Source organism: Stegodyphus dumicola, chromosome 5 (genome assembly GCF_044657685.1).
Source record: "Stegodyphus dumicola isolate Sdum_Otavi_A_Nest chromosome 5, ASM4465768v1".
In the NCBI taxonomy this organism is placed as follows: domain Eukaryota; kingdom Metazoa; phylum Arthropoda; class Arachnida; order Araneae; family Eresidae; genus Stegodyphus; species Stegodyphus dumicola.
In genome coordinates this window covers 163,097,881-163,118,753 of record NC_140772.1, presented here as the reverse complement: position 1 = coordinate 163,118,753, position 20,873 = coordinate 163,097,881, and positions in this window count along the sequence as shown.

Sequence of the window (20,873 nt, the reverse complement as noted above, 5' to 3'; positions counted from 1 at the left end):
CGCAGTGTCTCCGGGGTGATGTTCAGAATGTGTTGTGAAATGCGTGCCTTTAATTCCGCTAATTTGCAATTGGAGCACGGAACACAACATCCTTCAGATATCCCCACAGCCAGAAATCACACGAAGTAAGATCAGGCGATCGGGACGGCCAGGCTGTATGGAAATGACGGCTGATAATTCGAGCATTTCCGAAATGGCGCCTCAGCAGCTGCTTCACGGGATGTGCAATGTGCGGAGGAGCGCCATCTTGCATAAAAATGATTTCATCCACACATCTATGCTGTTGCAGAGCTGGAATCACGTGGTTGCGCAAAAGAGACGCATACCTCTGACCAGTGACGGTTGCGGTAACAGGACCGGAAGCACCCGTCTGCTCGAAAAAATATGGTTGTAGGATGAATGATGCCATAAAGCCACACCATACAGTGACCTTTTCAGGATGAAGTGGTACGGGGTGCGTTGCTAATGGATTTTCTGTTGCCCGTATTCGACAATTCTGGGTATTCACGTATCCTGTCAGATAGAAATGGGCTTCATCTGTCCACAAAATTTTCCACGGCCATTCATTATCCACTTCCATGCGAGCCAGGAATTCTAACGCAAACGTCTCCCTAGCTGTCAGGTCAGACGGAAGCAACTCCTGCACATAGCCAATTTTGTATGGATAGCATTGCAGGATGTTTCGTACAATTTTCAGCACCGTGCTCGTAGGCCTGTCCAATGTTCGGGCAATTCCTCGTGCACTGCACGGTTGCACACCACCGGCCGACCCCTCCTGTAATGCTGGGGCCACTTCTTCAACTACCGTCGAATGCACTCGTTTTCTCCCTCTACCAGATTGCACATCAAACGAACCTGTCGTTTCGAATTTTTGCATCATTTTCTTTAGACCTACGACACTCATTGGACCAATGCCTTCTTTTATACCCTTCAGTGTCCTGAATTTTTGCAGAGCTACTCTTGCACAATCATCATTCTTGTAATACAGCTTTACCAGCAGAGCGCGGTCCTGCAGTGAAACACCCATGGCGAACGTCTGAGACGCAAAATGAGGAACAGCCTGATACCTGACGGCTTTATAACACTGAAATTTAACTAACATTTTAATTTACGTCTTCTTCCGCTTGCAGCGCCATCTGTTGCTAACTTTTGAAACTAAATTTTTTCTTCTGCCATACGCTTTCCGCCTTCTTCAATAACATTCCTTTCAAATTTGACGTCATTTTCATGAGTGGTTCTTTTTTTATAGCGTTTTGAAACTTAAACTTTAATTATAATCACCCTGTATATCTATTGTGTTAGTTAATTAGAGAAAAGCTCTTAAACTGAATGGGTTGGGAAAAAGAGTAATGATGTAGTATACAATTTCCAGCAACATGTGCAGATCCTTCCTTCTACATTATATCACAGGAGCATGGTGAAAATCCGTTAATAATAGTAATGACTGGTTTTTTAGGCATGTGGTGTCATATTCTTAATGTATAGCTGAACGACTCATAAAAACTGCCCTATTTAAGGTCATTTATGCTTCTGTTAATGGAATTAAAAATTTATTAGGTTATTAAACTAATCAATGGAATTTTTTTCATTTATGTATTCTTAATTATTTATATTCATATTTAAAAATATTGGTTTAACTACACCATCTAAAAAAGAAAATAACCAGCTGAAAGTGGTAGATATTGCATACTATATCATTACAGAAAATAGATTTATTTTTCTTCATATTACAGACTTGTGTTATGTTCATAGTTTTTTTTTTTTTTTTTTTTTTTTTTTTTTTTTTTTTTCTGTTTACATATTTCATAAAATTAGGAATACGTAATTTTAACCCTTAAGTGGTAACAATATATGCATTTTATAATTATAGTTCTTTGCCTGCAAGTGATTTTTAAGAACATAATATTTTGTTGAAAGAGTGCTTTTCAAAAATAAGACTTTGTTTCAGCTCTAAAGCAAGACATAATCATAATTCCTTTGGTAATGCTAATCTGAGTTTATTATAATTTTATTCATTGTTCATATATATATATATATATATATGTGTGTGTGTGTGTGTGTGTGTAAGGTAAAAATTATGTAACTTTAAATAATACTTTAAATTAGCAACAGCCCCTTAATTCCTCTTTTTAATTTGGGCACTTCCCCCCCCCATCTATTCTAAAAACAGTAGTACCTTTTTTGAAACTGCATTATATCTGAAAACTAATTTTGCGTTATGTCATCTGCACTGCATATAGTTATTAGGCAATCAGATTAACGAATATGTTCACTATAAACACCGCTGCGATACAACTACGCACTATCTTTCGCCCTCGTTACTTGCTCGAGCTTCCACTCGCTGTTCGGTGGCTGTGTCATCCATTGTTTGAAGGGGTGTGTATATTATGGCAAAGCCTCGAGGGCTATCTGCCTAAGGAAAGGAATGCCTTCGTGGAGGACTTTCTAAGAGAAACTGGCTCGTATACACGTTACGCATGGGGAAAACCACGAAAACGCCCATGCAGCCAGCCTGTTCGCCTGATTGAACCTCGGACCGAACTAGCAGTGTTCAGCGACTTTACCGCTCAGCCGCTGGTGGGCCATTGTTTGAAGATGAGCTAAGTTTTAAAATTGGGGAATACATACTGTTTATGTGAGTATCGTTTGCTTCATTTTATTGTTGCAAACAGCGTAAATTCCTTTTGTTTTTCTTTCTTTAGTTTTGAACTTTATGTGTGGCAACAAGATAATTGATTGATAGAATTGTGTTTGTGACAGCCATGTAGAATGGCTCGCTTATTTTGTATCAATTATTTCGCATCGCTGACAAGTGTAATAAAATAAAAGTGTAGGAATACAGTCCATTTGTTGATTGATTATTGTTTGTGAAACATATTAAGTTTTAAGAACATAAATTGTTGGTCCGTCGAACCGGAGAGCTAGTGAAGATAGTGACTGTTCTAAGTGTATTCTAACAACGCAAATATGCATATGGTTGGTGAAAATTATCCACTTTGTGAGGTAAGTGGATTTTGAACAAAAATTCGTTTAATTTGTTGTTAAATTTTAAGAACAATGTTGTAATACAACATAGAATTCGATTTCATTTTAATAATAGTGTTAAGTGATTTAAGAACAATTTCTGTTTTTGAATTGATCAATTATGAGTGAACTAAATTTTAAAACAAAAAGAGCGGTCTTATGCAGGAGTGTTACTAATTATGTAAAGAAAATTGAAACTATTTTAACTGCAGATGAAATTAATTTAATAGAACTAGAGGAATGTGTTGAATTATTGACACAAAAAGAAACTGAGTTAAGGAAGCTTGATTCTGAAATCGAAAGTTTAATTACAGATACTAAAGAATTAGAAAACGAAATAGATAATGTTCAGGAGTACACAGATAAAATTTATTTGTGGAAATTTAAAGGTGAAAAAATATTAAAAAATCAAAATAATAAAAATAATTCTAATAGTGTAATTTCAGAACAGGTTCTTGACAATATTAAATTACCCAAGTTAACATTACCGACTTTTGGTGGTAATATTACAGAATGGATAGCTTTTAAAGATCTTTTCAGTGCTTGTGTAAGAAATAATACAAATTTATCTAATGCTAAAAAATTCCAGTATTTGAAGGCTTCGTTGAAAGGTGAAGCATATCGCATTATTCAAACCATTCAAATTTCGGATTGTAATTTTGAAATAGCATGGAATCTGTTAGACGAAAGATATTCAAATAAGAGAGAACAAATTTTTGCATATATTAAACGTTTTTTAAGTTTACCAACTATTCAAAATGAATCAGCATTTGCTATTCTAAATTTAGTTGACAATATTAATGAAGTAATTCGTTCTTTAGAAGTATTGAATCAAACCATTGATAATTTTGGTGACACTTTAATGACTTATTTAATTTTGCAAAAATTAGACCCTTCTACAAATTTATGGTGGGAACGTCAGTTAAAATCTAATGAAATTCCAAAACTTACGACTTTAATTGAATTCCTAAAAAACTATGCAAGAACACTTCAAAATAGCAAATCAACAAGTAATAAGGTACCTAAATCTGTGTTTCAAAATAAGAATAATGTTCTGGTTGCTACTTTGGGTTGTGATTATTGTAAAGAAGATCATAGTTTAGCCAAATGTTCGAAATTTCTAAATTTATCGGTTCAGCAAAGGATAGAATTTGTAAAATCTAATCGTTACTGTTTTAATTGTTTATCTAATATGCACTTGCTCAAAAAATGCAAGAGTTTAAATACATGTCAACATTGCTTTAAGAAGCATCACAGTATTTTGCACATTGTAAATAATTCAAAGAATAAAACTCAGTTAAACAGTATATCTCCGCTTACGCAATCTATCATTAAAAGAGATGAATTAACGAGTCCTAAGGACGTTTCAGCCACAGTTTGTGCCTCTCATTATGATTCGAATGCAAAAGGTAATCAAACCAGTCACATTTTATTGTGTACTGCTTTAATAAAAGTTCAAAATTCTAAGCAACAATTTGTGAAGTGTAGATGTTTATGTGACACTGGATTTCAGAGATCATTTATTTCAAGGGATTGTGTGAAGAAATTAGGATTACGAGTGAAAGATAATTCCATTTCTGTATCATGTCTAGGAGAATTTAATACTATAAGTAATGGGGAAGTCGATTTAGTATTCATTTCTCATTTTAAAAGTGATATTCGTGTATCAACATCAGCGTTTGTACTGGACAAGGTGACAGATAACATTCCCTATGTATCTTTACCATCAATCATCTTCGATAACTTCAGTGTTCTTCGATTCTTCGATAACTTAAGTGATTTACAATTAGCTGATCCATTATTTTACAAGTCACAACCAGTTGACATTTTTTTTGGAGTAAATGTATTTCTGCATTTAATGACGGGAGAAATTGTCAAACGTGGTCCTGATCTACCATTTGCTCTAAATTCGAGGTTGGGATGGATAATTTCGGGTACTACAAATTTTGAGCCAGTATATGTAAATCATTTGAATATAAACACAGATGAGTTAGTAAATTCTTTCTGGGAGTTAGAAGAGTTTCCAAATGTACAACCTTTAACAAATGAAGAAACACTTTGTGAAGAACATTTTAAAAACTCGCATTTTAGAGACACATCAGGTCGTTATTCAGTTGCATTACCATTCAAACATAATAGAGATATTCTAGGTGACTCCCGTGAAGTGGCGTACAGAAGATTTCAATACTTGGAGAAGAGACTGTTATCTATGAAAGAAATTTACAACCAGTATATTCAGTTTATGAAAGAGTACTTTTCACTAGAACACGTAGAATTAGTGCCAGACACAGATTATGAATTAGAGAAAAACACTATTATATCCCACATCACTTCGTGTTGAAGGACTCTAGCTTAACAATAAAACTGAGAGTTGTTTTCGATGCGAGCGCTAAAACAACCACAGGTGTTTCTTTAAATGATACGCTAATGACAGGCCCAAAAATACAAGATGACTTAATTTGTATTTTACTAAGATTTAGACTTCATAACATTGCAATAACCGCTGATATTAAAATGATGTACAGACAGATAAAGGTTCATGAAAAAGATAGAGATTTTCAGAGAATATTATGGAGAGATAGCCCGTATAAGCAAATACAAGTTTGTCGTTTGAAAACAGTTACATATGGAACTGCAGCTGCTCCATATCTTGCAACCAAAGTTTTGAGTCAGTTAGCGATTGATGAAGGATTGAACTTTCCAAAGGCAAGGAATATAGTTTTAAGAGATTTTTATGTTGATGATATGTTAACTGGTGTAAAAGATAGTTCGGAAGGTATTGCATTGAGAGACGAATTGCAACATCTGCTAAAAAGTGGTGGCTTTGAGCTTCACAAATGGTCGACAAGTGAACCGTCATTGTTAAAAACCTCTGGCTTAACAAACACAGATAGTGACAATATTCATCGTGTAATAGAAGACAAACCATTGAAAGTTCTGGGATTGGAATGGCATCCGGACAATGATGAATTCAAATGTAATGTCGGTGTAATAGAGTATCAAAGTGTTCCGACTAAAAGAATTATTTTGTCACTCGTAGCAAAACTATTCGATCCATTGGGGTGGATAGCTCCGTTTGTAATTCTCGCTAAAATGATCCTTCAGCAATTGTGGAAATTACAATTATCATGGGATGATCCTGTAACAGAAGAGATTGATCGAAATTGGAGAATTCTATGTAGAGAAGTTAAACTTTTGAATTCTATAAATATACCTAGGAAAATTCTGCTATCTGATTATTTTCGATGTGAACTTCACGGATTTTGTGATGTGTCTGAAAGAGGTTATGCAGCAGTTATTTATATCAAAATTTGCAATAACTCTGACATTAATGTTAAACTCGTAACAGCTAAAACTCGTGTAGCACCATTAAAATCTATTACGATTCCAAGACTGGAATTATGTGCAGCAGTGTTATTGGCACGCTTGATTCAGTCTGTAAAAGCTGCATTAGTTATAAATTTTGATTTAGTGCAAGCTTGGAGCTTGGAGTGATTCACAAATCGTGTTGTCATGGCTAAGGTCAGATCCTAAAAAATGGCAAGTATTCGTATCCAATAAAGTTTCTGAAATACAATCCATCTTACCACCTGAGAACTGGAGTCATGTTGATGGAAAGGAAAATCCAGCTGATTGTGCTTCACGTGGATTATTTCCTGCAGAATTATTATCTCATCAATTGTGGTGGAATGGTCCTTCTTGGTTAAAGTGCAGTGAGATTGCCTTGTCTAAAAATATTCTTATAGATGAAGAGGCATTACCAGATGCACGTAAAACAGTCTCATTTGTAGTTTCTGAACCTGTACAGGAACTTGCTATTATATCAAATATATCTTCATTTCCAAAGTTACAACACATATTTGCTTGGATATTAAGATTCATATCGAATTCTAAAGTAGCATATCTAGAAAGAAATACGTCTTTTTTATCTAGTAATGAAATTCGAGCTGCAACTTTCTGTATTGTCCGAATAATACAGCGATTTCACTTTTTTAAAGAAATTCAATGTTTGGAGTTGGGAAAGGACTTACCTACAAACAGCAACCTCCCTAGCTTGTGTCCAATTTTAAATGACAACAAAGTGTTACATGTAGGAGGAAGACCGAAAAATGCGCAACTATCAGAAAATGAAAAACATCCAATCTTATTACCTTCAAAACACAATCTGACAGAAATCATAATTAGGCACTTTCATGTCAAATATCTGCATGCAGCACCGGAACTTCGTCTATCTTTAATTAGACAGCAATTTTGGATCATAGCTGCTAGATCTGCTATCCGAAAAGTAGTAAGATCTTGTATCACGTGTTGCAAACTTAGAGCTAAAACTGCAAGTCAAATAATGGCTGATCTACCAGAATCTAGAGTAACACAATCGCGACCATTTCATCGAACTGAAATAGATTTTTCTGGACCGTTCATGATTAAACATCGTGCAGGACGTGGACAAAAATCATTTAAATATTACGTATGCTTATTTGTGTGTTTTGTAATCAAGGCAGTACATCCTGAAGTGGTAGAAGATTTATCAACAAAAGCATTTTTAAGTGCATTGAAACGATTTATTGCAAGAAGAGGGAAACCATTTGAGATTTATAGTGATTGCGGTACTAACTTTAAAGGTGCAGACAAAGAAATCAGAAAATGTTTTTTGCAATGTAAGCAAAATCAAGAAATTCACAAATTTTTGTCTTTAGAGGAAATAAAATGGATATTCAACCCGCCATCATCTCCCCATTTTGGTGGACTATGGGAATCGGCAGTAAAGTCAATGAAATTACATCTAAAAAGGACTGTTGGTGATACTGTGTTGACCTATCCGGAATTTCAGACCTTGATAGCGCAGGTTGAGGCTTGTCTCAACTCTAGGCCATTGTGTCCAACTTCGGCTGATCCAAATGATTTAACTGCATTAACACCTGGTCATTTCCTAATAGGAACGTCTTTAACTGCCATACCTGAACCAGACCTAAATTATAGTTCCTTCAATCACATTGACAGATGGCATGTGAGACAGTTTATTTTTCAGCACTTCTGGAAAAGATGGAGTCGAGAATACCTGTCTCAGCTTCAACAAAGACCTAAATGGCAAAAAAGTGAAAACAATTTAGAAGTCAATGACTTAGTCCTCATCAAAGAAGACAACCTTCCGCCTCTTAAATGGAAGCTAGGGAGAATAATTGCTGTTCATCCGGGCTCAGATCATAGAGTCAGAGTTGTTAGTATTAAAACTGGTCATGGTGTCATAAAACGACCAGTCATGAAATTGTGTCCTCTTCCTATTCAGACTAAAAAACTATGAACTGCTTCGCATATAATATTTTGTATTATTTTTCTTATGTTTATCTTTATTACAGACTAAAAAGTTTCAAAATGCTCCAACTATTGAAATCCCCTGGGATTTCAACGAGGGCCAGGATGTTTATGTGAGTATCGTTTGCTTCATTTTATTGTTGCAAACAGCGTAAATTCCTTTTGTTTTTCTTTCTTTAGTTTTGAACTTTATGTGTGGCAACAAGATAATTGATTGATAGAATTGTGTTTGTGACAGCCATGTAGAATGGCTCGCTTATTTTGTATCAATTATTTCGCATCGCTGACAAGTGTAATAAAATAAAAGTGTAGGAATACAGTCCATTTGTTGATTGATTATTGTTTGTGAAACATATTAAGTTTTAAGGACACATACTGCACTAATAATTCTCTGTGAAGCAAATATTTTGTCTCCGAAAATGCTTTATCCAATAATAGAATCATGTTGAATTCGTCTACTTCTATCTGCAAGTTCATTTTTTTATCTACTCGGCTTTCGCAGTCTATGTGCGCAGTTTCGGAATCAACAAATCATCTATACCAACGAATTATTACACACACACACACGCATAATATACTCACATATATATAGAGAAACAAAAAGTTTATATATATATATATATATATTTAATTTTTATTTATTATTTATTTTTATTCCCATTTAAAACACAATTTCCGTATGTATAATTATGTAGTAAATTAAAGAAAAGGCAAATTGATATGTTTCAGTTTTCTGTTTTTGTGAGGAGGGGGGAACTTGTTATTTTGGGAATAGGTTGCGTTTTTCAAATTATACTTGCTGTATCTTATACTAGCCGCTATGCGGCCAGCCTTCGTCTGGCTTTTAAATGTATCAGAAAAGTGCCTAAAGGACCAAACATTAAATTTAAAACTTGCGCAGAATTTTACTCTGCTGAACAACTTTGTCAAAAAAAAATTCAATAAAAATGTATCATAATAAAAAAATTACAATGAAATAAGCAATATCCCTTAATACAAATATTAATTATCCTAATAAATTAATTAACCAAACTCCAATTAAAAAAAATCATGCTAAACTTTTCAGTATCTTAAAAACAGTGAAATAAGGAATATTTTATCTTATATTTTCAACAGTCAGCAGTCCGGAATACAAAGCTTACGTGCTGCACGAACGAAAGACACACACAAACAGACTCTTACTTTTATTATATGTAGAGATTGCTATTCATTTGAAGCTTTAGTGCATAAGCTATATAAATAATTTTTTATTTTAAATTTTATTATACTACATTTTTCTTTGTCACAGATATCTTCATGGTAAGATACAGAAATTAGAGAATTCTTGTTAATATTTAAAATAAGTAGCCGGTTTTAAAATTAGAAAAGCTTCAGCCATCATGTTCAGAGAATCTAATGCAAGATGTGAACGTCTTCATCAGAGTGAAACAATATTGCATGATTTTGCAGAAATAAGATTCTAAATGCGACGATATTAAAATAACCAATAAAAATTAAGTAGCGATTGTTGCATTACTGCAAAAAAGAATGGAAAAAATATGAGATAAGGCTTTTAAACATTTTAGGAAGAAAACTGAAACTAAAAGAATTTAATTGTATTTTTTGACTGGGAATGTTTCATAGAAGTCTGGTTTACAGGTAAAAATTATTTTAAATAGTTTTAGTGGAACTAAGACAATAAAAGAAAAATTAAATCCTAAATAGGTTGCTTAAGAATTCAGTAATGATTTTTTTTACTACTAGTATATAGGAAGTAAAACAATTTTTGCGTGCACAAAAATAATTGATATTTTATGAGGTAAACTATCGTTCTTCTTCTCTCCTTTTTTTCCCCCTTCTCTTACATAATGAGCAAATGGCGTATTTGATATCTCTGTCCAATCCAATTTGATCAGTCTCTTTCTCAAATATAAATAATGACATGAGTCATCCAAATCCAATGGTACAAAGTGCGCTTTCCTGCATACTTCTGCTATCTGCTGTTTAATTTCTGTATTCATCGAATCAACAGATATTTTTTTAAATCACATTGAAATATAATTTGGAAAATTTTGAGACAAATAGTGCTTCCTTAAAGAAATTTAAAGATTCCGCAGCATTCACTAGGGAAACTTGACGCGATCGTAAAAAGAAAGCAACCGCATTCAGGATCGGTTTATTTCCATAATTGTCCCATGCGACAGGAATTTGAGGTCAAAGGTATTTGAATGTAAAAAATTTGCAGCCACTATAGATCTCTTGTATCACGGCAAACTATGCAGAAGACTTAATGAGGAAAACCTTTATGCTAGAAATCCAGTGTATAGGGTTTCGCTAAACTGCGTAATAAAAGAAGGCCTGGTAGAAACGGTGCAGAGAATTTACAGCTGATATCTGCTATAATGACTTGAGTTCTGTTCAGTGATATTCAATAATAGCGGTTTAAACTCTAAACGGGGTTATAAAAAGAGCGAGCCTAGAGCTCAAAATATTCTGATAAGTATTGAGGAATGTGGTAGTTTACAGCGGCAACCATAGGTATAGTGAATGTGAATCTGATTTTCTTTTTATAGATGGCAATGCACGTCCATACTGAGAAATCGTTGGTTTATGAATTTCATCACACTGAAGGAACTAAACGAATAAATTGGGCTAATTTTTCTGTTGACTTGAATTGCATAGAGAGCTTGTGGGAACTTTGGAAGAATTGTTGTACGAAGTTCTACCTTGAGAATTATGTTCGCGAAGAAATTGAACCTATCCATCATATACTTAATTTTCAAAATATTTAATTATCGAGAGCATAAAATCATTTTATAATATTTGTGCGCAAGTTAGGGAAGATCATATTTTCCATTAATGTTAAATATTTTCTTTTATTTTCGTGATATCGATTTTTTTTTTTAATTTGGTTGTCAAAGTACCTTACATTTTTTCATGATATTGTTGCGTTTTTCTTCTAACACCAGTTGTTACGTTATTTTCTTCCTTCACGTTCGTACGGGGTTCGTGAGGGAGTGAATAATGACAATACTACTTGATGAAGTATCGAAACACGTTTTATTGGCCAATATTGTCAGGACAGCTCCAAAAACACGTTTTTACAGTCGTGGATGAACTACTATAAACACGCTGACACGATCAGTGACACGGCCTCCAGGTTATCAGGCTATCACAGTGGAGACAGCTTCACGGCAAAGCACTAGAGTACAGCTCCCGACTCTGCTTGGTCGTTCTCGAAACTCCACGTACTCCCACGCTACAACTTGCGATGCACTCGATGACACACAGAGCACGGCTCCCGACTCTTTGGTTCAGTCGTTCCCGGAGCTCAACAAGCTCTCTCGACGACGTTATGCTAAGAGACTCTTTCGGTGCACTCGACGACCCACTCGGCACTCGCTGCCCGCCTATCAACTCGATCGACTCCGCAGGGATTGACTCGCTAGACGAGACACCAACTTGATACTAACTAACTTTCCACGTACCAGCAGGGTTTATATAACTTTTGGCTGGTGTTCGAGAACATTCTGGGCTAAACCGGTAAGAATTCGTTCCAGAAGGTTCTCCATCCATCCATGGCATATCGCCAATTTTGTCGCCGAATGGGCGATTTATCGCCAAATGTGGCAACCCCGCTTTCACTGCCATTTTATGGCTACCCTAAAACTGCTTTGCGGGGAAGCCATCTTACCGTGCATGTACATTTCGTAACAATATAGTTTTGTATTCATATTTTTTATTTTTTGGATGGATTCATTTTTTAATATATATATATATATATATATATTTATGTGTGCCATGTGTCATCCAAAATAAATTCGTTCATTTTTCAACAGCTTTTAAGAGACTGCTATTTTTGGTCAGGTAAAAATAATTTAGTGTATTTACTGATGTAAAATGTTAAACTAAATGTTACTAAGTAACCTGAGAACGATTTTTTTTTTTTTTTTTTACTTTGAAAATAAGAACTTTTAATGATATTGAATATGCAATGTGAAACCGCTTTACTTCCAAACACAGAAATTAGCATTCGAATCATTAAAATTGAAACTCTTTCTAAGATAGAGTATTTGTTAGGTTTGTTTACATTAAGCATTCAAAATGACATATTTGAAGTAAGCTTCATTTCACGATACTAAATCTTACGAAATACATTATAGGATTTTATTATTATTATTATTTATTTAAACAAGATTCCGTAAAGTATTAGATGGACATTTAAATTTCATGTTATCATGCAATGATTTTGATTAAAGACTGTGCTGTATTTTAGAGCTTTAACAAACTTCAAAGATTTCAGTGTACCATTTAACTTAGAAGATGGCAGTATTCTGTAGGAAGCATCGACTGTTGCAGCAGAAAATGCGAACCAATGCAAAACACTTGACGGTCGGGAGAAAACGGCTGATGATATAGTTAGTATCCGTAAGTTTCAATGTATGAAAATTTGTATCATTGGTTGTGATACCTATGAAAAAGAATAATGTTACTTTAAGACTTGTAACAGTAAAACAGGGGGGGGGGGAAACAGCGAGAAAGAAAAATATAGATTCATTAATTAGAAGTTATTTAAGTTTGATTTAAATCAATTTTAGCTAAACATTGGTATCAGATTGCAATAGTTTAAAACTTTCATTTCTATCATTGGTATTTGTAATCCATAACACAATATGCTATTAATTGGTTGCACACAGTAATAAACTTAAAATGATACAGATGAGTTTAAGGAGCAATTTTCGGATGCAACTTTTATTTCTCAACTTCCTTTCGCCACGAAAAACGTCGTATCATAGCAACGAACACTGAGTCCAGACGGCGTCACTTGCATTCCTGCAGTTCTTCCTTTGATCCGGGATGCAGATGATTTTCTGTATCGCTTGGCATCAGTGACACATGCCATGCGTCTTCCATATGTTACAGTGGTGATGCCATTTTATGAGTGCAACAAATTTTTTCTTTGAAATTTTTGAAAAACCTTTGATTTTTCAACAACTTCTGGCAGTTGGTTCTATTCACAAGTATGTGACAGTTTTTAATTATCTTAATATATCATTGCTTATAAGTTTTATAATAGCTTTTGCAAGTCTTCACCCTCAATTTGCGATAATTAAAGAAAAGACACATGTTTCTTAGCTGTAAAGTTTTTAAATGGAAAATAATAATAATACGTCCTTTTTAATTAATAAAATATAGTACTTTCTAACTAGACTCGTGCGAATAATTAGCTTGGAAATATATCATTCTCATTATGTAATCCACCTAATATGTTTTATAGATTACGAAGTTACCATTAAGCTTCCCTTTTTGTAATGCTGAATAAAATATTCTGATGAAACATTTTTTTTAAACGTTATATCTTATAACATCGAAATATTGAATTAAAACAGAGGGGAAAAAATTGAGCGTCATACTGCTAGTATGCATTGAGAAACGAAAAAAGAAATAAAAGTACTTGAAATGGTACTATCGGAGATGAAGGAAAATTGATTCGTATGTAATGCTTAGTAAATAAGATGTTTTTATTCACTGAAAAATAAAATAAAATTGAAATGTAAAAATCTGATAAAATGGTCTTTCTCCCTACCTCCACTTTTTTTTTTTTTTTTTTTTTTTTTTCTTTCCTATTTCTGCCTTGTGCTGCAGATAACTTAGCCATTGAGGGCTAGATTAGATTCCTGTACTATTGCTCAATTCGCTTTTAAAGAGAATAATTTTTTAATCTCAACGGTATTGTTTTATTTTCACATTAAAACTCAGTATAAAATGCAATGAAATTCTCTAACTCGTAAGTAAAGTGCTCCGCTATCCTTAATGTAACCTGCTGGATACAAACTTAAAAATCAGATGCCAAGTTTATCGAAGTTTTAAAAAATTCTTGATTCGCACACTTTTCTCTCATTTTTTCTTTAGGTGGGTACGAACATGCGTTGGCGCAAAGAGCCGTCATGAACACCGATTTGCATAGATAAAGGGTTTTTACTAAAGAATTAATGTGTATAATATTCACTGTTATGGAATAATTGTTAATGGTACCATTTTCATCCGGTGGTCTCGTTTCGTTGGTTATAAGTAAGGCAGTAACTTTAAGGCGGTGCCTTTTAAAGTTTAAAAACAACAACAACAAACAAACACCAAATGAAATGGTAATTTTTATTTTAAAGTTTCCATAATTCGACTGGTTGATAAATGTAAATTTCTATTAAAAATGAATAATTTGTATCTAATTATTTTGTATTTATTTGTGCCATTGTTCATTTCTGGTACACATCCCGTCGAAATGTTTATGTGAAGCTTTTGTTTTAAAATTGCTAGTATTAATCCCAGGCTGCGCATTTGCCCTTTTTTCCTTGCCAAGAAATTACTGCTCCAATTATATGGTACCTGTGGATTGGTGAGTGAATTTTGTATCTGTAGCGTATGGTTAGAATTCGTTGTCACCTGGATTTGATCGGCAGGGTCTCTGGTTCTTCGTAGTTACTCTTTAAGTAGGGAAGAATTATCGCATTTCCCATGCGTGCTTTCTTGAAACAAATGGTTAGTACATCCAACTAATAATCGAAAGATTCGTAATTCGAATCCCGGAGAGGACGCGAGTGATTTCTCATGTTTCCTGGCTTCAAAAATCTTATATCTTTGCACATGTTTTAATCTCATAACTAAAACTGAGGTACGAAAAATTAAACGAGATAGTTTTCGGTTTCTAATTCGTGAAAATTGAATTCCATTCGATTTAGATATTTTAATTAAAAAAAGGCTTAGCTGTTAAATGTCCACCAAATGATATATAAATTTCAGCACAAATATCTAGTTTTAAAAACTACGCAATTTCAGTAATTCAGTAATACTCTTTATTTCTTTCGAATCGAATTCGGAAATTTCTAAAAAAGTATTTTTAATGTTGCTACTTACTATTGTAGGAGGATGAAAGCTTCAGCAAACTTAAAATGATAAAAAATAAATAAATAATGCAAAAACTTTTTTTGGGATCGTAAAAAGCTTTCAGACATTTTCAAACAAAATTATTTATATAGAGCATAAATAAAGTAATCAACTAGGTTTTGAAATCTCTTGTTGGCAGTATGAAACATATGTCGATTTTACTTTGATAAAAGATAAAAAAATAATAATAAAGAACTTGAAAATGAATGTAATACGTTTAAAATTGTATTATTTCAATGTTGTTTCTATCTATCCAAAAGGTACTTTTTAACGTTTTACACTTAAAACTGTAAATTATTAAATGCATTATTTTTCTGAATATATAAATCTACGACTAGAAACATTAGAAGAAACAATTATTTTATACAATTATCTGTGTTGAACATAAAAATGTTCAGATTTCGTTAGTTAATTTGATTGTGTATGGAGGCCTGCATTTGCCCTTTTACTTCACGGGGAAAGTATACAGACGCGGCTCTATTTACTCTCGAAGTAATATATACGATTATTTATTTTAACTCTAGAATTATTTAACTAATCAACACAGGATTTTCGATTTCATGTTTTACAGTTTTTGATATCATTCAAACTTATGTTGTCTTGACCGAGGCAAAAAATATATATACTAGTGTATTATTTAGTATATTATCTCCTTTAATAAAAGTACTAGAATTTTAATGGAATGAAGTAACACGATTATTTATACTAGTTTGCTAGTTTTTTCTCTAATATACTCTTATCTGCATCATACAAAAAGTGTTTAGCGAAACGTTGTGTATTCCAATAACCTTTCAGGAATATTTTATTATGCTTGGGGCTCGTTCGGTATCACAAACTTAAAATAAATACTTTTTATTGAATGGAAATATTTCTTCTGCATGGAAAAATAATTTTAGTATTCTCTGATATATTTGAAATTTAATTTTTCGAAACATGATTACAAGTCCTCGAATATATTCTGAATATTTCGGTGTATTTTCACAAGAAGTTGTTATTTGTACCAATTTACCTCCTATGTAATAGCAATGGAAAGTACTCTACAGAACGCTTGGAACTTATAGAAAAAAATAACCAACATAAATGAAGACTGCATCGGTATCTGATCGGATATCTCAATAAAATTAATATGACTGATATTTGCAATAAAAGCTATAGTAAATATATTCTCACCCAAAATGAGTTTATGATTGGAAATATTCTCCAAATTTACATATCCTACTGCGAAAAAAATGAAATAAAAATATTAAACAATTAGCTGAAAGCTGATTTTGTTTTATTTTTCTAGAATTACATTAATGTAAATAATGAAAAATAAACATAGTTACATGGAAATAAATTTTAAACACCTGTAATTATAATAAATAGGAGTGACGGCTTAAAAATGAAGCAAATTCAACTTTAGATTCACGGTGGTTTTTAGAGAATAGCTGTATGCATTTCGAGGAAATATCGCTCCGATCCAAGGAGAAAAATTATAGTCTCATGATATATTTGCTTTTTGAAGAAAAAAAAAGGATAACGTGTATTAGCATTGAAGAAAACAGGTAGCCTTTTCATAAGTCGTGCTATGAGAAACAATGATGATCATAAATTTAAAATCACAGAGCTTAATCTTTAAAATGTAAAATTAATGACTTATTTCTGCTTGCACTACACCCTCCCTCTTCCCAGAAAAAGAAAAAAAAAAGAATACTGAATTTAAAAAAATACGACATAGTATATGAAACAATTTATTCAGACACATATCTCGAATATTAAATTCGAAATTGAAGCAGTTTCTCTGGTTTTCAAATTTTTACCGATATAATTTTTTTAGCATGTTAGCTGATTTAATATCAGTAGTTAAACAAAATACAAAATTGATAGAATATATAAAATTTATGACGATTAATATAGTGTTTCATATTGTTGCATATATATCAAGATAACTCACTTATAACTAACATTTATGTCAAGATAAATGAGCTGATAACTTATTTCATGGGCGTATCGAGAATCCGATGCAGGGGTTTGTAACTAACTTTAGATTCAGAAATTAAATTGGACTGGAATACACCCGCTAATGGTCGAATGGAAAAACAGCTGAGTGCTAGTAATCCAGCTCAAGAGCTCCAGTCGCGGCGAACTGGCTATGTGCATAACCATTTTCGTGAGTTTTCGCAAGTATCCGTATAAGATGAATACTAGATAGTTTTCTTTTTAAAACTCTTCCATGAAGATATCCCTTCCCATACACATGTTTTGCCCTAATCAAATAAACGAGTTAATAAGCAATGGACTCGAAATGCGTGAGTAAGTAGATTGTTGAAATTTGGGGAATGGGAGTAAGAGATTTCTGGAACTTTTTTCGTCTTTTAACTTATAATGCCATAATTTTAATTCTGTATGCACTAAATTGCTCTAGAACTTCCTATTTATGTCGATTTTTCTTTCTTGAACTAGCTTTCGATGTGCACTCAGCAGCCGCTCGAAAATATTTTCATTCTTAGTGATGTTATAAAGAACCCCAAAAAACATAATTATTAGAAATCATTTCTAAATTATTTTTAATTTTAGATGTTGGAGCATTTGAAAGATGTTGTTGCATTTATAATCCTCAGGATTTGCAGTTCAATGGCAGTGTTTTGAGCTGTCGGAAAACAGAATATCCTGTCATAAAACACCCGTTGCTATACGATTTTCTTTCACGAGCGCTAAACATCTTATTAATTTATTCCATACATAGTAAAAGATTCAGATTTCTTGATAGTAAAGTATTAGCAGAAGGTAATATAAATATGAAATAGCAGAACCATGGATAAAGAATTCAAAATGCAAAAAATCGCTGATACATATATTAAAACTTTCAGCGACTATTCAAATTAAAAAAACTGTCGGTGATCTCAGCAAAGTGTAGAAACTTTAATGAGCAAAGAATGACTTTCTCTGTTTTAGGAGAACTTAAATTAATTTGAAATAGAGAAATAGAAATTAATAGGATATGATAACACAATTTTTCATAATAATAAAGTAACGGCAGATTCGGATCAACAATTTGTAGTTTCACATAAAGGAAAAAACTAACGTATTGAAATTACCACAGTAATAAAGTTGCTACGTTTGGTATTATTATTAACCATATTATTACGTGAAACCGGTGTTCCATTTGGTTTAGGTTGCTGATGATTTACTGCTATAGAAACATAAGCAATCGGAGATAGGGGGATCGCTTTAAAGTATTGAAACTCTGAAAATGAAAATAAAATACAAAAACACGCCAAATTTTAATTTTAACATAACAGAAAGGATCCTTGAGGAAAAAAAATCATTCCCATAAAAAATGTAACGAAGCATATAAGGAACTAGATTCTTATATTTATTTACTGGCAATAAAGCAGACAAGAGTTATCTACTTGTTGAATGTGATGCGTTTGTAGATGTTTTACGTTATACTACATGGAGAGAATCATAAAAGTACCTGTGCTCCGGAACTCCAAACAAGCCAAATTACCTAAAGCCAATTACTCTTGCGTCATCTACTCGGCACTGGGGAATCCAAGAACGCAAAGAAATTGGATACTAGTTCCAGGTGGGAAAAATTCATACAAATAGTTAAAAAAAATCATATCAAAGTGTTAATTTTTTTAAAAGAGTTATATTTTACTTGCTTTCTCTATTTACATGGATCAAATCTCGAAACCAGTTTTTGTTTTTTTTTACCAACAGGACTTTCTTGAAAATTTTCACATACCTGCGATGAGAGTACACTATTCCAAAGATATGTTTCAAAATTTAAAGCAGGTTTTTTATTATTATTTGGGTTGATATTTTCTCTCATATGTTTGTTTTAACTGTCGTAGAATTTCGATTTTTGTCGCATTAGATAGATCGAAAAATAATGTTTCAGATAAAGAGTTTTTGGAACTTTTAAAATAATTTATCGAATTCTGGTAAGTTTTTAAATATCATTTAATTTTTTTCATTATCACAATGTTGTTAATAATGAACAGATTTCTGAAGTGAAAAATTTGATTCTTCATTTTTAGTAGTATATAATTTTTAAGTCATGGATATTAAATTACACAAAATTTTTAATTTCAGCAGGCATTTAAAGTGGTTTTTAATTATGTTAATCGATTCGGGATTGGAAGAGCTGGCTGCGTTTTAAAATATTACCAAGAATTTTTCATATTTTTTCCTTAAGTGCAGCGGCTTATAGAGATACATTTCGCAATTATATATTTTTATTTAACAAAGCGTTTTCTCAAAAGAGTCTCAACAGTCAATATTTATGCATTAAACTTTAATTAAAATAAAATAGAGCTTCGGATATTATGTGATTTGAAAAGGAAGAGTTTCCAAGTTAAAATTAAAGAGTGTGAGATTAAAAATTAATTTTGATTTTATGCCCGCTTATACACACATAGGTGAAGTGGTTAAAAAATACCTGCCAAAAATGTAAGGGCAGATAGAGCGGACCGAAATAAGCAGATTTTGTAATAGAATCTGAGGGCTAAAACAGCCAGATATATAGGCCATTGTTGAGCAGTGGTAAAAGCATTTTGTTGGTAAAAAATCATCATACACTATTCGGATTTCGAACGGTATGCATCCCTATGCAAACACGGCATTCTGCGATCTAAATTTTATCTATGCAACTGCGACTAAAACGGAGCAACTACTTAAAGAATTTACAGAAAAAAGTACCTCCTTTAAGCAATTGCTCCGTTTCCGTCTGCAGTTCCATAGCTGAAATGCATGTTGGTACGCTCCACGTTTTTGCAGAGATGTTACCACTAGAAATCGCACAGGGAGTAAATATTGTTATGGTTTTTGTATTTAGTTTGCTATTTTTAGTAGAACTGCAGTTAAATACTGTAGGAATATCTCTGAGGAAATTTCAGCCTTTTTATTTCTTGAGATAAGAATAAATTTTATTAACTTTTTATCGACTTGTGCATTCGATCCATTACGAACCCTCAGGCAGCAACAATACTTACGCCAGCAATGCTTTTACCTACTGCTCAACAATGTCCTGTACCAACTCACTGTGCGATTTCGGGTAATATATTTCGTTACAAAATCTGCTTATTTTAGTCCTTCCTTTATATTTTTGCCAAATAATTTTTAATCCCCCTGTGTATACTATACGTATAGTATAAAGTTTAGTAGAAGATCAGCTTCATTCGTTATTTGGTAGCAATGTGTTCCTTTCATATTCTCGTTATTTTTTATTACAATTAAAGCATATAAAATACTTTCAGCTGATATTTAATCAGTCCTATTTCTTCAAGATGTATTTTCTGGTTTGTATCTAAAATTTAAAGATTCTTCAAAAGACATCCATGATGTTGACGATGATAGTGACAATATACATTTAAAAAAAGTTCTACAGCTTCTGTAATACACACAAAAAAGTGGGGGGAATTACTTTGTTACATTTAGTCTCATTGCTTACTTACTGGTAACTTCAAATAGTGATATGAGAGGGGGTTAAATCTAGAAACCACCTTATCTCCATTATCCCGTCCCCTCATATATTAGCATCTGTTAAGGCAGAAGTGATCTGGCAACCACGATGGGAGAAAACGACAACGTGGTTAGCTAGCGGCCATTATTATTGTGCTTGATTGCGT